The 17538-nt window shown below is 42.3% G+C and overlaps 1 protein-coding gene across 8 annotated transcripts in view; it reads left to right on the forward strand.

The window, feature by feature from the left end:
* The first annotated feature begins 2168 nt into the window (after nt 1-2168).
* The window catches only part of spsb1 (splA/ryanodine receptor domain and SOCS box containing 1), a 95205-nt gene continuing 79835 nt past the window's right edge, over nt 2169-17538 (forward strand). For 3 of the 8 annotated variants that reach the window (XM_060852208.1, XM_060852205.1, XM_060852209.1), the window contains exon 1: nt 2176-2371. The gene's annotated coding sequence lies outside the window, so the exon portion shown is untranslated. Of the gene's footprint in view, nt 2385-2463; nt 2530-2977; nt 3074-17538 lie in introns of those variants that run through there. The other 5 variants (XM_060852207.1, XM_060852212.1, XM_060852211.1 and 2 more) reach the window with 4 other exon arrangements.

A 17538-nucleotide genomic window follows, 5' to 3' on the forward strand; every position in this document is an offset into this window, starting at 1 on the left:
ATGGACTAAGAATCCTTCATTTCTCTGTGGGTCTTCAGTCTCACAACAGCCAGAGCAGATTAGGATGGCAGATTACCTTCCCCTACAGGACATTGGTGAACTAAATGGCATTTCATGATCATTGTAGCAATGGTTTGTGACCAGATTATTAATCCAGAGACCCGGGTTATGTTCTGGGGACCCAGGTTTGAATCTGTTATGGCAGTTGGGGAAATTTGAAATCAATAAAAGTCTGGAATTAAAATTTTAATGATGATCATGAAACCATTGTCAGTTGTCCCTTAGGGAAGGCAACTACTGTCCTTACCTTGTCTGGCCTACACGTGACTCCTGGTTGACAGCAATGTGGATGACTCTTGCCTCTGGGAAAATGGAAATGGGTAATAAATGCTGACCTAGCCAGTAATGCCGTGAATGAATAAAAAAAAATGAGATCAACTTGATACTAATTGGATCCTAATGACGGCCACAGTCAGATTAAAACCATGTTTCGTGTTTCTTTTTTTCAAAAAAACTGACAGGCTTCTACACACATAAATCTATTACCCTAGAAACACCTTGCATAGACTGGGCCTATATTTCCATCACAAGAACACATAGCTGAATGATTTTAACCAGGCCATTATTATCTTTTTCAATGCATCATAGAGGATGATCTCCAGATTTAAATGTAACATTTTATATGGTGTTCTTCACAAAATAGAATCTGTTATATATTCCCTCACACATAGAAACCCCTGCAGGTTTGTATGCTTAGGTCAGAGATTCCACATTCATTTGTAAGGAATTCGTACCTTAGTGATTTCAGGTTTTCTTGGCTCCTAGTTAGCCAAGCATTCCTTTGTTGACAGGTTTAACTGTTTCTTCAATTTTGCAGTCTTGTACCTTTCAGCCATCCTTCCTCCTTACCTTGCTGCCTCCCCTCTTTCTCTCCCAACCACTATCCCTATAACTTCTGTTCCTCTCTCTCTCTCTCTCTCTCTCTCTTTCCATTCCATTTCCTGATTCCCACATCAGCCCAAATCTCGCTTCCCACCAACTCACATTACAGTCAGGATGAGTGGGCTGTTCTGCTTTTGTGTTGCACTATGGATGAAGGAGGGTTATTCACATTGTATTACGGAAGAATTTTAAGAATGTGTTATTCTCAGTGCTTCACAGTAGGAACTGGTTCTTGGAGTATTATTAGGGATTGAGGAAGAATATTGTGCTCAGTATGTTATCGAGGGGGTGTTGTGCTGGGTATAATACAGTATGGATTGTGTGGAGTGCTGTGCTCAGTACAGTATGGTAGGGATTGGGGATGTGTTTGTGATATTAAAGTAGAGATGGAGTTGGTGCCAGCACAGTGCATTGCGACATAGACTGTGGTGGGAATTATTCTTAGTCTGTTACAGTATGAATTGTGGAGGGTGTACTGCTCAGTGTATTATGGAAGAGATTTAGTTGGGTGTTAGGTTTGGTATACTGTAATATGGATTGTGTGGTGTGTATTACATTGTGGCCTGTGGATGTTATGCCCTGTGAATTAGTGTCGGCATTGATGGGGTATTTCTCTTTAGAAGGATTTGAATTCCGTGTTTTATATGGTGTATTATATAGAGTTTGATTGGGTGTTATTCTCACTGTTCATCAACTGTCTAACAGAGTTAGAAGTATTATGGTGGGGATTGAGGGGGATGTTGTACTCAGAGTGGTATGGTAGGGTACTCTAGTTGAGAGTGCTGCCTGGCAGTGTTAGATGTATTACGGTAGGGATTGAGTGGGGTGTTATACTTGGGGTGGTACGGTAGGGGTACTCTGGCTTGGTGGCGTTGCCTGGCGGAGTTAGATGTATTACGGTAGAGATTGAGGGGGTGTTGTATTTGGGGTGGTACGGTAGGGGTACTCTGGCTTGGTGGCGTTGCCTGGCGGAGTTAGATGTATTACGGTAGGGATTGAGGGGGGTGTTGTACTCAGGGTGGTACGGTAGGGGTACTCTGGCTGGGAGGCGCTGCCTGGCGGAGTTAGGTGTATTACGGTAGGGATTGAGGAGGGTGTTGTACTCGGGGTGGTACGGTAGGGGTACTCTGGCTGGGAGGCGCTGCCTGGCGGAGTTAGGTGTATTACGGTAGGGATTGAGGAGGGTGTTGTACTCGGGGTGGTACGGTAGGGGTACTCTGGCTGGGAGGCGCTGCCTGGCGGAGTTAGATGAAGGCGGATAAAAGCTGGAGAGAGAGACACTGCGGGAGAGAGAGAGAGAGCGAGAGGGTAATAGTTTGCCGCCATAATTGTTAGTTACCATTGGGGGCTTTGCTACCGAAAGGGATACTTTGAGTGAGAGTGAAGTATAAACCGGGGAAGAACTTGAGGAAGTTGCACATCTGCCGAGGTAACCATTTCTGGTAATGTATCTCTTCAGGCTGCAACATTGTAACCTTTCAGTCGCGGCGTCAGTGGATACAAAATGTTCAGCTCCGGAGCGCTCCCTTCTCAGGAGCAATAATAATTCTCTTGAAAATGCTGTTTGAAAATATTCTTTTGATGGTGGTGAGCGTGTTTTTTTTTATTTCTGTAATAGATTTTCAACTGTGGAGGCGTTCAGTTCCCTCAGTTTATTTTCGTAGTCTTCCATTAGACTTGTATTCAGTTTCTCTTCTGTTTAAATGTTTGAATGTGAACGCTAGCCAACTTCAGTGTAAAGATAGCTGAACTTGTGACCCGGAATATCGGAGCCGGGTTGTCCTCTTGCTTTTTATGGGGGAGCTGAGCAAATGCATCGAGGCTTGTTTTTTTTTGTTGTATGTCTGTGTGAGAGAGTTCTGTGGTGGTTTATTTTAGTCACCTGGCAACCGCCTGCCCGCCCAGTGGGGAAGCACTTTTTCTTTCGAAACTGTCTCTGTCTTGTTTTGCAATGGTTTCTGGTGCCCGTTTGGCTGTGAGACTACCGTCAGGTCTTGCCTATCCGTCTAACTCCTTCAAATTGGGTACCTCCCCAACTCTTGCCCCATTTGACGTGTAGCCACATCTCTCCGCTGAAATCGTCCTTTGCTGCAGTTGTATTGTTTTTGCAGCTGTTTTATCTTCTAAACATGTAAGTCTATCTCCCTGCAGCATCTGAGGCGTGTGTATTTTATTTTTTTTCTTTGCTATGCAGTTGATCTGTATTTTTGGCAAATATTCCAGAGCTTGGATCTCCTTAAGCGCTTCTAAAAATAGTACAACTGCCGAGGACCATGGGGAGAGCGAAAAGAATGTGGGAAGGCCTTTAAGAGTTGATAGTTCTTACTCTGTTGATGAATGTTCAGGGATGCAAAAATATTTCAGTCTGCGCTATCTAAACAATTGATTTGGCTCAAGTACATGTTCTGTGTGAATCTTTTTAGATTGCTTAACTCTGCAGGAGTCAAATGTGTTGAGGATGAGTGAGCTATGTTGTTGCTTTCAGGCATATTTAGGATGGCTGGTTGTGTTAAAAATGCTGCTTGCCAACGTTGTGTTGGATTAGCTCTTGAGTGAATGAATGCATGCGATGCTGGCATTGACATTACAGATCTATTGTGCTTGCTTTTTATTAACAACAGATTTGTCATGCTTGAATCATTGGCACTGGCTTGCTTAGTTTATAACATTGCTAAGCAACTTGCACGACATGCACAAGAGGGAATAATTTGTTACATTGAAACACAACTTGTTGCATTTGTTCTAGTACTTCACAGATCACCTTTTTTTTAAATAGCATGTTTCACAAGATTGCAAATCCCCAATGCTGGTACGATAGTTTAATTGGATGGTAAATCTTCATTGTTACAGCTGCAGTATGATGTAGTTTGATAATGCCAGAATTGCAGCAATTCTTAAACTGCTGTGTTAACCAGCAGGAATGTCACACTTTTTTTTACACGATGCATTCCTTGGAAGCTCAAAAGTTCCTACAGGAAGTTTCTGATTTTAGGCTGTTGGGATTTTTTTTCATGCAGTATGGTCATTTGCAGGCACTCCTTTTTTTTGTCCATGGGATGTAGGTGCCACTGATAGGTCAGGGGATGGGCAACAAACACTAACTGAGTGGCTTCCCAATTCATTTGCGGGCAGCTGAGTTCCCAACCTTCCTTTGGGTTGGGGCTCACGTGATCCTGGTCAGCTAAGGCTGGCAGATTTCCTTCCCTGAAATACCAGTTGCCTTTTAAGATGATGGTGGGCGGCACGGTGGCACAGTGGTTAGCACTGCTGCCTCACAGCGCCTGTAGACCCGGGTTCAATTCCCGACTCAGGCGACTGACTGTGTGGAGTTTGCACGTTCTCCCCGTGTCTGCGTGGGTTTCCTCCGGGTGCTCCGGTTTCCTCCCACAGTCACAAAGATGTGCGGGCCAGGTGAATTGGCCAAGCTAAATTGCCCGTAGTGTTAGGTAAGGGGTAAATGTAGGGGTATGGGTGGGTTGCGCTTCGGCGGGTCGGCGTGGACTTGTTGGGCCGAAGGGCCTGTTTCCACACTGTAAGTCTAATCTAATCTAATGATCCATGACAGTTTCATGGTCACCATCACCAAATGTAGCTTTTCAGTTCCAGCTTGATGTTGAAACTCCAGCTGCTGTGCCCTTGTCTGCTACTGTACTTGTCAGCTTAGTTTGGAGGTGTGGTGGTGGTGGGTGGGGGGGAAGCATTACAGGGTATGAAACTTGTGTATAAGTGAACCTCCAACACCAAGGAATATTGACACCTTCCTTCTGTTTTTAAATATGGAGGATTCAGAATTCTTCGTTCTGTCTGTGCATGACTTTTTTTTTTAAGACCTTGATTTTTGTTCGTAGGATGTAGGGTTGCTGGTCATCAATTGCCCAGTGGGTGGTTGAGCCAACCACATTGTTGTGGCTCTCAAGGTTTACATAGATCAGAGCAGCTAAGATGGCAGACTTCTTAAGGGATGCTAGTTTTCCTGATGGGGTTTCGCTACAACTAACAGCGGTTACCTGTTTGGAGCAGAGAGCTTACCTAATGGCAGGTATTGATTTTTGAATTTCACTATCCGTTTATGGCAGGATTCAAGCCCTTGTCCCCAGAACAAATAGTCTGATGTTCTGAATTACTATTCCAGTGATGTAACCACTGAACCTCTGCCTTCCCACTGTCTAAAATCACGAGATATGATGTATGTAGGTCATGCGAATCCTCATTTTATATACAGCATTTGGATTCCTTCCTGTGAGCGAATCGTTAGCTTCTTGTCCTTGTATCTTTTAAAATGTGAGAATTGTCTATTTAGTGACATTAGCTCTTTGGGGCCAAACTGCTTTGGAAATTGAAGACCGTGCCAGCTGAAACCAGGCGCAGTCACTTCTTTTGACAGTGAATTGCAAAAATTGGCTTCAAAGTTGGACACCAGTCGGAAACATCTGCCTGAGGTGGACTTTCTTTTCTATATCTGAAACTTACTTGGCGGCTGGAACAGTTTGGTTTGAAGAGGATGTGCCGATTTTTGTCGTGCAGTGAAACAGACAGGGGATTTGGAGGAAACTGTAAACATTAGACTTGTCCCTTTGCAAATGTTCAGGATTCCTTGCTTCCTTGCAGCACTGGATCTCTTGACCTGTTTTAGTATCAGAAATTGGGTAAATGACAATAATCCATGGCAGAAATCGCCACTCCAGTTGTTGCTTCATCTTTTAGTTCTGGCAGAAGATACAAATCATGTGCAGAAATGAAGATTTGCATGGTCTACATACATTGCATCTCGTGGAGGGGGTGGGGTTACCAAGGGACATTACACTGATCCATAAGACTCATGGGTTATCATGCCTAAGTTCAAAGCCTGGGAACTGATGGGTTTTTTAAAATTAATGCCACATCTTTAAATTGTGGCTTTTTAACCTCTAACATACTGCTTCCTAAATTTTTTTTTAAAGAGTTATGCCATCTCCAGGTTTTACAAATAGTGACCCCTCTCAGTAGGAAGTGGGGAAAGTGATGGGAGGGGGGGATCATGTTAGAGGGAGCATGCTGTTATAACTCAGTGGGAGCTCCTTGACTAACATTGTCTCAAATCTGAGCTGTTCAGTTGCCTTGGGATGCCAATCCAACTCGGGGAAGCTGTTCTGTAATATATCAATTACTGTTGGCCCTATTTTAATGTGTAGCAGTTTCTGTTAGGCCACATGTAAACAATGCACTGAGCTAATTGATATTATTCTAATGTATTTGATTGGAATTATTTGAAATATAGATAAACACTTTTTTTTTCCTCCTTATCAAATATGGAGTTTGGCACTTGCCCTGAAGTGAGTAATTGTGTGTCTGGAAATGCAGTCTGCTGCATTGGGTTAGTGAATAAAAAATGAGTGGTTGCTATTGTTGGGAATGTGACCTTATTGCTCGTGCGCAGTATTGGTGTTTGGACAAATGATAACTTAAATGAGTTATGATCATTCCCATGCACAAAGCCATGTTAACCATCCCTAATCAGTCCTTTCATTTCAAAATAAATGTAAATCTTGTCCCTCAAGATTCCCTCCAACAATTTGCCCACCACCAACGTCAAGCTCACTGGTCTATAGTTGCCTGGCTCTTCCTTACCACCTTTTTTTTTGCTTAAACAGCAGCACCACTTTAGCCAACCTTCAGTCTTCTGGCACCTCACCTGTGACTATCAATGGTATAGATATCTCAGGGGTTCCAGCAATCTCTTCCCTAGTTTCCCACAGAGTTCAGGGTACACCTGATCAAGTCCTGGGGGTTTATCCATCTTTTATGCATTTCAAGACATCTAGCACCACCTCCTCTGTAATGTGGGCATTTTTCAACATGTCAGCAACTTAGAGGTTTATAAAATCATGAGGGGTATGGATAGGATAAATGGACAAAATCTTTTCCCTGGGGTCGGAGTCCAGAACTAGAGAACATAGGTTTAGGGTGAGAGGGGAAAGATATAAAAGCAATCTAAGGGGCACTTTTTTCACAGAGGGTGGTACATGTATGGACTGAGCAGCCAGAGGATGTGGTGGAGGCTAGTAAAATTGCAACATTTTAAAAGGCATCTGAATGGGTATCTAAATCTAAAAGGCATATGAATAGGAAATGTTTGGAGGTATATGGGCCAGGTGCTGGCAGGAGACACTAGATTGGGTTGGGATATCTGGTCGGCATTGATACGTTGGAACAAAGGATCTGTTTCTGTGCTGTACACCTCTGATTCTACGACTCTGACACTATTTCCCCACACTCTGTTTTCCGTGTCTTCTCCTCAGTAAACATGGATGCAAAATACTCCTCTCTTGTGTCTCCACACAGGCTGCCTTGCTGATCCTCAAGGGGCCCTCTTCCTCCCCTAGAGATTCTTTTGTCCTTAATGTGTTTGTAAAAACCCTTTTGGATTATCCTTAACTCTATTTGTCCAAGCTATCTGATGTCCCCTTTGTGCTTTCCTGATTTCCCTCTTCAGTATACTCCTACTGCCTTTATACTCTTCTCAGGATTCAGCTGATCTCTCCTGTCTATACCTGACGTATGCTTCCTTCGTTTTCTTAACCAAACCCTCAATTTCTTTAGTCATCCAGCATTCCCTACATCTACCAGCCTTTCCTTTCACCTGAACAGGAATATACTTTCTCTGGGCTCCTGTTAGCTCCTTTTGTGAAGGCTTCCCATTTTCCAGCTCTCCCTTTACCTGCAAACATTTGACCTCAAATCAGCTTTTGAAAGTTCTTTCCTAATACCATCAAAATTAGCTTTCCTCCAGTTTAGAACTTCAACTTTTAGATCTGGTCTATCCTTTCCATCACTATATTTTAAATCTAACAGAATTATCGTCACTGGCTCCAAAGTGCTCCCCCACTGACACCTCAGTCACCTGCCCTGTCTTATTTTCCAAGAGTAAGTCATGGTTTGCACCTTCTCGAGTAGGTACATCCACATACTGAATCAAATGTTCTTGTATACACTTAACAAATTCCTCTCCATCTAAACCCTCTAAAACAATGGCAGTCCCAGTCTGTTTTGGAAAGTTAAAATCCCCCACCATAAACACCCTATTATTCTTCCAGATAACCGAAATCCCCATCTCCATTTCCTGCTGACTATTAAGGATATATAATATAATGCAGTAAGATAGTCATCCCTTTCTTATTTCTCAATTTCACCTAAATAGCTTCCCTGGATGTATTCCCAGGAATATCTTCCCTCTGTACAGCAATAATATTATTGCTTATAAAATATCACTTCCCCCTCCTCCTGCCCCTCTTTCTATCCTTCCTACAGTATTTGTATCCTGGAACATTAAGCTGCCAGTCCTATCCATCCCTGAGCCATGTTTCTGTAATTGCTATGATATCCCAGTCCCATGTTCCTAACCATGCCCTGAGTTCATCTGCCTTCCCTGTTAGGACTCTTGCATTGAGGTAAATGCAGTTTAATTCACCAGTCCTACCTCGTTCCCTGCTTTGTTCCTGCCTGCCTTGACTGACTGTTTTGATTTGCTCCCTTTGCCAGGGTTGGAGGGTTTGAGCTATAGGGAGAGGCTGAATAAGCTGGGGCTGTTTTCCCTGGAGTGTTAGAAACTGAGGGGTGACCTTAAACCACCTCTTATAATCATGAAGGTCATGGATAGGGTGAATAGCTAAGTCTATTCCCTTGACTGGGGAAGTCCAGATCTAGGGGGCATAGGTTTAGGGTGAGAGGAGAAAGACAGATATAAAAGGGACCTAAAAGGGCAACTCTTGCACACAAGGTGGTGCATGTATGGAATGTGCTGCCAGAGGAAGTGGTGGAGGATGGTACAATTACAACAGTTTTAAAGGCATCTGGATGTGTATATGACTAGAAAGGGTTTAGAGGACTATGAGCCAAGTCCTGGCAAATAGGATGAGATTAGGTTGGGATATCTAGTCGGCATGGAGTTGGACGGAAGGGTCTGTTTCTGTGCTGTATATCTGACTAATTGCTTTTACTTCCTTGGTTACTGATTGGAGGTGTTGGTGTGTACATATTTACCTAATATTGAGTGTAACCCCAATCCTCCTCTTTTGGAATTGGCACATGCTGCTGTAACTTTGCCTGTTCCATATACCCAGCCTGTATGACCTTGGGGGAAATCCCAAATGCTAAAGTCAAAAGTGCTGCACAATGTTCAGCACAGTTTGCAAATCCTCATATACCGAAGCAGTCCATGTGCAGATCTTGTTGCATTTTGAACAATATCCCAGGATTGGGCTGACAAATGTCAGGCTATGACCATCTCCAGTAAGAGGCGATCCAACCACTACCTCTTGACATTCAATGGTGTTACCATCACTGAAATTCCACCCCCCCACTGTCAACATCCTGGGGGTTATCATTGACCTGAAACGCAACTGGACTCGTCATATAAACAGCTATAAGAATACTCAGGCTAGGAATATGCCGTCTGACCACCATTTTCAAAGCTCACGTCAAGAGTGTGATGGAATGCATACCACTTGCCTGGATGGGTGCAGCTCCAACAACACTCCAGAAGCTTGACACCATCTGGGACAAAGCAGCTGTTTGATTGGCACTCTGTCCACGGCCAGTGCTCGGTAGCTGTACTGCTTGTACTACAAAAAAACCCACCAAAAATTCTTGGATAGCACAGAGTAGAGAAAGCATGTGGAGTAGTCTGCTGGAAGGGAGGAACAGGATGCAAAATGGCAGGTCACTTTCAATTGAATATATGTGGCATGTACTTGGAGCTGAGGAGAAATGGGGGAAAAGTCCAGAAATCAGCCTTCCCCTCTTTTTTAGGTATAAAGTTTATTTTCTTTTTCAGTATTTCTGGATCCATTTTATACTGTAACAATTTTGAATGAGGAAAAAGTAATGTATTTGAGTATTACATTTTATCTGAAATGCATTTAATGTACTGTGTGCTGCCACTGAGGAAAACATTGTGAAGGGACGCCACCATCAACTGTGAGTTCCCTTAATCACCTACCATCCTGACTTGGAAATATATTCCTGTCCTTTTCAGTGTTGCTGGATGGGAATACTGAACTCTTCCTCTGTCCCTAACAGCACTGACATCAGATGGACTGTGGTGGGTCAATAAGGCTGCTCCCCATCATCCACTCTGCCCAAGGCAACAAGGGATGGACCACCAAATGACACACACTTTGCATGAATCGGAGAAAGTATTTTTTGGAGGGGGAGTTTGGAAGAAATGACTGCAAATCATCAATATGCTTTTTAAAAGCCATTCTGGCCTTCCAGCATTTTTCTCCAGGTTATATTTAAACTAAAGTTGCTGGAAACTTTTTTTGTTTTACTTGGCACCAACTAGTTGTACAGAACAGGTTCAAATGAAAGCCAGCCTGTGGATCACATCATATATTCTGGTGCACGTTTGGTAATTTAAACGTGCAGGTGACCAGGTCAGTTGAGGCAGTGGCTGGTTAGATCAGAGTGATGCAGCTGTGAATTCCCTGCTCTTGGTGCTGACAGCTTCAAGTTGCTGCCTTTTGGGAGCATGAGGAATTTTTCTGAGTGGGCATCTCCAAGTATACTGTAACCATGTTCATATGGAGCGCTATCACCTGAGAATTGGGTTGCTGTTGGAAGCAAGGCAAATGTCTTTTCACAGTGCATTCAAACATCTGTGCTGTCTAGAGGCTTTACTCCAAAATGTTATGCCTGAATATTTGGATGAGGCAAGTAACTTTATTACTATGGAAACAAAATAACAATTTTCAAGCATTGTGTCTGTCACGCATCTGAAGTTTCAGTATTTAAACTCCAGCATAGTAACCATGTGTACACCATCTATGTGAAAGTTTAAGCTGCTTAACCTCTTACACATCACTTAGTGTCTAAGTTCAAAGATGGGAAATAATTTATTTGTGGGAGAGGCTAAATAATAATAGAGCCCATCTGGAATAGCATTGAAAATGACCCTTCAACAGGATGGTTGGTAAAACTTTAGTGTTGCAGATTTCTATGTTCACCTGCATGAATACTGAAAACTTAAGGGACACTAGAGTGAAGGTAAAAGGAGATTTAGATTAAAGTCCCTACAGTATGGAAACACTCCTTCAACCCGGCAAGTTTACCCAGACCCATTCCCCTACCTTTTTTATATATTTTACCCCTGACTAATACACCTAACGGTAGGCAATTTCCGGTGGCCAATCCATCCTGACCTGCACATCTTTGGACTGTGGGAGAAAACCAGAGCACCCGGAGGAAACCCACACAGACACTGGGAGAATGAATGAATGTGTTGAGTTTGCACAGTCACCTGAGGCTGGAGTTGAACCCAGATCCCTGGTGCTGTGAGGCTGCAATGCTAACAAAGCAGCTGGAATTCTAATTAGCATTGGCAATTTTATGCTGGGAGTTGGCAGCTTTTATAATTTAAAAACGCCCCTGACAAGACTGGGTGAGCTGGTCGCTTGCGTAACCATTGTAAATGAATTGGTGTATCAATTCCACGCCTGAGTGACAAGTCTGTGCAATCAACTTGACAGCCATCATTAATACAATGCTAGCTTAAAGGTCAGATCAAGTGGGGTGTCTCTGTGCAAGCAAGCTATTGAAATTTTTGGTTTCGTTCCCTTCAGTTAAAAGCATACATCATGAAATCTGTGGTTTAGATGCCAGCAAATGACTAGCATCATATTTGATCACATACTGGTGAAGCAGGGTCTGAGGAAGGCACTTTCTCATGAAATGTGGTTTCTGTTTAGAACTAGTAATGTACTCCTGCATCAGTACATTACTAGGGTGTAGTTTTGCAAGGGTGTCTGTCTTCCTTGACTGTGTAAAGCTATTGGGCAATTATGTGAATGTAATTGACTCCACAGGACTCCAGTATAATGGTTTATGGTATTACTCATGCAGTTGATGTGAATCTCCTTAGCTGTTTGAGTACAGCAGTAAATATTCCTTTTGCCAAAAGGGAATTATTTTTATAAAATTTAGTTTTCCTGAATTAATATTAAAAACGTATTTTTCATTCCAGCATTGAATAAATGTCGGTTGTCATGTGTATTAATCTTGATCTAGTTTATTGATTGTGCTTCTCAGAAAATGTATCTTACCTGGGACTTTCTGCATTGGCAAAATTTCAGTGGACCAGATGTTCTTCTGTGTTCCCACCCATACTCAATGATGACCGTATTCTATATCAATTGAACTGTGCTGTAATGTGGATTTATTGCAATGATATGTAAATCATGGAAATGTCATCTGATTCCACTCTGCCAGCAAGGGTCATAGAGGGTTTAAAATTTTACAAGCTTTACAATGGCAGATCTGCCAGCAGAGATTATCCACCAAATTCCTCAATGTTTTCCCCGGCCACTCCCTCTTGAGGGTTGCAATTACAAAGTGCTGTCCCTCCAAGTCGTGCCCAATACAGGCAGCCTGTCTGAAAGGTTCACTGACTATACTTTTTTCATTGATCTCTGTGAATGTAGCGGTATGATAAATGGCTACAAGTTGTTTCATGCACGTTGTGGGACCAAGGTTTTCTCGCGCTCTCTCGCTCTCGCTCTCTCTGTAGGGTGTGTGTCGCAGATTTGAGCCCTGTCAGCATTCCCAGAACACTTCATGTGAACAGAACATGAAAAGGCAGAAGCTAATTTTTGTGGAGTGCAAAAAGTAGCAAGTCTGATCATAGCTTACAGTCTGGAACAGGAAAGGAGCAGTGTTACAGAGCTGGAGTAACAGGGCTTGAGCCAAGGAGGTCATGCTGCTGTTGAGTCATTGATTTGGTGCCTTGAGACTGATCAGAGATTGGCTGAATGGGTGGTGAGAGTATTGTCTTCAGAAGCTTCCTTAACCACAGGCCTTCTGGGAATCTGGCATGTGGTGGTGCATAGTTTATAGCACATGGATGACATCTTTAAAATGTTTTGGCTGTTCTCCTCCTGTGTGTGTTTACCAGCTCATTTCTCCGTCTTCGGTCTTGCAAGGTTTGGTTGGTTGTTTATCGGTGCTGTTTTAGTGTAGGTTGAGAATCTATATTGGATAAGTCAGATACTTGATTTTTAAAGGCACTGACCTTCTGTGATTGATCTTACAAAGCATAGTAAAAATAATTTCGGTGGCCAATGCTGTTGAAAGCTGGTATTAATGGTTTAAGGCTAACTGGAGGAAGAAAGGCATTGAATTGGGCATCAGCTTGGGACAGGCGAAAGGTATGATTTTGACTCCTGCAGAAATGTGCTAATGCAAGGAGCGGTTTTTAGTAGTTCCTGATAACTGTTAAAATGTGCAAGAGATTCATCTTCCCAACAGAATGGGACATGGTGCTGTGTGAGATTGAAATGTGTTGATGCTGTTAAAATGGCATGTTAAATTTTGTGAGCCATGTCATGGATTTATGTATTCTGGCCTGTATAAAAAACTAATGTTTGTCTTTCCTTTGGAAAACGGAAGCAGTACCCTTTCTTTGAAAGGTGCTATAGTCAATCCTGTAAAATATAGGATTCAATTCTACTCCCCTTTAGCTGGTGAGGACAGCCTGGCCTGAACTAATTGAAAAGTAGTGTTTGTGAACTGTTACAGAAATGTTTAGGATAACTTATTAATTGCCTCACTATTGCTCCCCATCTCTTTGGCATGTGGTCCATTACGTTGAGTGAACAATTGGGAAGATATTGTCAGCATTCCTAGGGATGTGGAGAAGGGTGAGGCCCAGACTGGGGTAATGTGGTAAAGTACTATCTTTCTTTCAAGCCTGATACCTTTTTCAGGTACCTGAGAAAGGTAACTGACATCCCAAGGTAAGGTCCACCCCATCAAGAGAACTCCTCCAGAAGGAGCTAACGTGTGTTTGAATATTGTTTTAAATGTAACTAAAGGAGTTTAATTAAAGCCTGTTTCCTCCTGAGACCACGTATCATGGCTGTAATGTGACTAGTCATTGAGCAGAAATCTGTGTATTACTTAACTAAGACCGAGCCTAGTTTCTGACTAATAATGTGTCGGGGGTGAGACTAATTCCATCAAGGGTAGGGGGAGTGATTTGACATTCTATATGCTTTTCCAGAACAAATCAAATGGGGGAGGGAACTCTAAAAGATTATCAATCTCCACAATTATTGAACCACCACTGCTGTTAAATTGTATGAATTGAATGTTTAAAGTTCCTCCCCAGCTGCTGCAACACTTGAACCCATACGCCTGAATAATAGCTGGGGCCTCTGAATATTTTTTTTTGTCTAGGTTCCTGTGCACCCATATTTATTTCTGGATGGCTTGTGTGCCCTGTTGTAGTAAATGAGTGAGTACTTCATCCAACTCCTTTTGATCATAGGGAGCTTTCAAAAAATTAAAACTGCTGAAATGGTTCTAGTTTTAATATGAATGAATGGCAACAACTTGATTTTAGATTCCCTACAGTGTGGAAACAGGCCCTTCGGCCCAACAAGTCCACCCAGACCCATTCCCCTCTGACCAATGCAACTAACACAATGGGCAATGTTTGAGAGAAGATTTGTAGCTCGGGTGCTCGTTGTTCAGTTCACCGAGCTAGGAATTTGTGTTGCAGACATTTCATCCCCTGTCTAGGTTACATCCTCAGTGCTTGGGAGCCTCCTGTGAAGCGCTTCTGGTGATGTTTCCTCCGGCATTTACAAATCTGTATAAATGCCGGAGGAAACATCACAGAAGCGCTTCACAGGAGGCTCCCAAGCACTGAGGATGTCACCTAGATAGGGGACGAAACGTCTGCAACACATTCCTAGCTTGGTGAACAGAACCACAACGGGCAATTTTTCGCATGGCCAGTTCACCCTTTTGGACGATGTGGGAGGAAACCAGAGAACCTGGAAGAAATTTGCAATGGGAGAATGTGCAAACTCAACACAGTTGCCCAAGGCTAGAATCGAACCTGGGTTCCTGGCACTGTGACGCAGCAGTGCTAACCACTGTACCACCCCTTCTGCAGCTTCTATTTTCAGTAGCATGCTGAGGGTCCTAGTTTCTTAACAAATCAGCCTTTAAAATTCTGTGGCGTGTACTTTCCTAGTGCAGCTGTTCATTAAAGATAACCATATCCACTGATGAGAACAAATACACTGCCATTAAATATGCAGAACTATGATGTGATGCTTTAAACCAGGCATTATTAAATCCCTACCACAAAGATAGGAAAGTCCCACAGCTAAAACAAATCCATTTCATGTTACTTCCCTAAATTTGTTGGAGACTGATCAAAAGATGCTGGTTGGGGGGGTGTAACTTGACTACCTTTTGGAGCAAATGTGCTTTCTACATGTGTGGTGATCAGAAACACAACTTTAAATGAGTAACCACATCCTCCTGGAGCAGACAGGTTTAAGATAAGAATTTGCCACATTATTTTTGCAAGAATTCTGTTTGTTTCCTATTCTTAATTCTTGTGTATGAAGCTTTTTTTAAAAAACAAGTCGAGTTGTCCCTACTTGAACCACGAATTAAGTTTGAAGAAAGCATGACTCTTGAGTTTGTTGGCATGTTTAAACTGTTTCAAAAATTTTCATGATCCTTTTCAGCAGTCTTGCTTGTCAATATTGATCTGAAAAATGGTGCTTTTTTAATGCTACTGTTTGGTAAGATCTAGTGGTCACTAGCTGGGTCAGTGTTTATTGCCTATCTTGCAGTGAACTGCTGGTTCAGTGAATTTGGTGTTGTACCCTCAAGCACTGCTATGGAGAAGGGTTTTTTAATCAACGAATAGTCACTAAAATGATTGATACCACTTGCTCTTAAAGCTAAAAAAAATTGAAATTTTAATGGCTTTTGACAGTTTTGTTAGATACATTGAAATATCTCAAATCAAATTTGAAACTGTTCACGAAATAAATGTTACTTCGTTTAAAAAAGGAATATTTGTGCAGCCCAATCTGCATTCAGGTCTGAAACCACCTCTGTGTGTTGGAATTGCCACTTCAGAAGATATGCTGGTTCTTGGCATGTTTTCCTCCTTTTTGCTTCATTTCTCCAGGTAAACCTGCTTTCAGGTGGCCTGCATGCCAGACGTTGCCAACAGGAGTCAGTGACCACCAGAAGTAGGAACCTTTTTTTTCTTAAAAAAAATGTTGTAACACTACTGAAGGCATGTGGTGTGCCTGAATAGTACAGCTGACTTTACCGTGCACCGTGTACTTGGCTGTGAGTCATCAGACAGAAGGAAATGAATATTTCTTCAATATTGGCTGATGCAATTTCCTCATCTGACTCTGCTTTTTTTGACTGACTGCCTTTTGGGGAAAAAAAATGCATTTCTGGCTATCTTCATCTGTTTTTGAAGTAGAACTATAAGCTGGCTACAAACTCTAGTTTTGATCATCTGTAATATCAAAACAATAAAACAGCGATTTTAGCCATTAATCTATCTGACATACTGGCCTTTTACAAACCGAGCAATGAGTGGGTCAGCTTTCATGCCTGTACTGAAAGTGATGAAATTGAACCTGGTAGGTTAATTTTTAGAATGGTTTTCATTGCTTGATCATTACATTTCAGAATAAAGACTTGTCACTTTCCTGTATGTCTCAATTGTGCAACTTAACATGAGTGAGTTGGTACATCTGTCTGCCTATCTTTCACAAGAGTTAGCTCCCACTCCTTCTTAATTTCCCTCTGTTTTAATCCACTTTACTGAAAATTGTGTAAAGCACTTTGCATAACTTGCCGTCACAGATTTTGGAAATAGTGGTATGGGGATGAATTAGCATTCCTCTCAAAGGTTTCATGTGTTTTTTTTAGAAAACCATTTGGGAATGGTTGTATAATCATAACCATTTTGGTTGGTTGAATCACCAAGAATAAAGTCCACTTAATGCCCATCATTTGACAACTGACTAGTTCAGTGATTGGTTTTTGATTCTTTTTTTGTTTCATACAACAAGTTAAACTGTGTATCTCATTTTAATTTTTTTTACAGTCCATAGATTTGAGGCATTTTAACGAGGAACTCTTTTTTTTTTAAAAAAAGCTAGAATTTGCCTTAACTGCTGTGTAATTTTAATCCAGACCTCCTCAAGACGAGGGTGTTGCTGGTTAATCCAGTGTTTTATTGCCCAAAGGCCAGTAGAATCAAGATGTTGTGAAAGGGTTCAGAAAAGATTTACGAGGATGTTGCCAGGGTTGGAGGATTTGAGCTATGGGGAGAGGCTGAACAGGCTGGGGCTGTTTTCCCTGGAGTGTCCGAGGCTGAGGGGTGACCCTATAGAGGTTTACAAAATCATGAGGGGCATGGATAGGATAAATAGGCAGTCTTTTTCCTGGGGTCGATGAGTCCAGAACTAGAGGGCTTAGGTTTAGGGTGAGAGTGGAAAGATATAAAAGAGAGCTAAGTGACAACTTTTTTTATTATGCAGAGGGTGGTACATGTATGCAATGTGCTGCCAGAGGAAGTGGTGGAGGCTGGTAGAATTGCAACATTTAAGAGGCATTTGGATGGGTATATGAATAGGAAGGGTTTGGAGGGATATGGGCCAGGTGCTGGCAGGTGGGACTAGGTTGGGTTGAGATATGTGGTCGGCATGGACTGGTTGGACCGAAGGGTCTGTTTCTAAGAGTCAATTGCACTTGTTCTAGGTTTGGAATCACATGTAGGGCTGACTA

The sequence above is a fragment of the Hemiscyllium ocellatum genome, chromosome 37 (assembly GCF_020745735.1).
Source record: "Hemiscyllium ocellatum isolate sHemOce1 chromosome 37, sHemOce1.pat.X.cur, whole genome shotgun sequence".
Lineage (NCBI taxonomy): Eukaryota > Metazoa > Chordata > Chondrichthyes > Orectolobiformes > Hemiscylliidae > Hemiscyllium > Hemiscyllium ocellatum.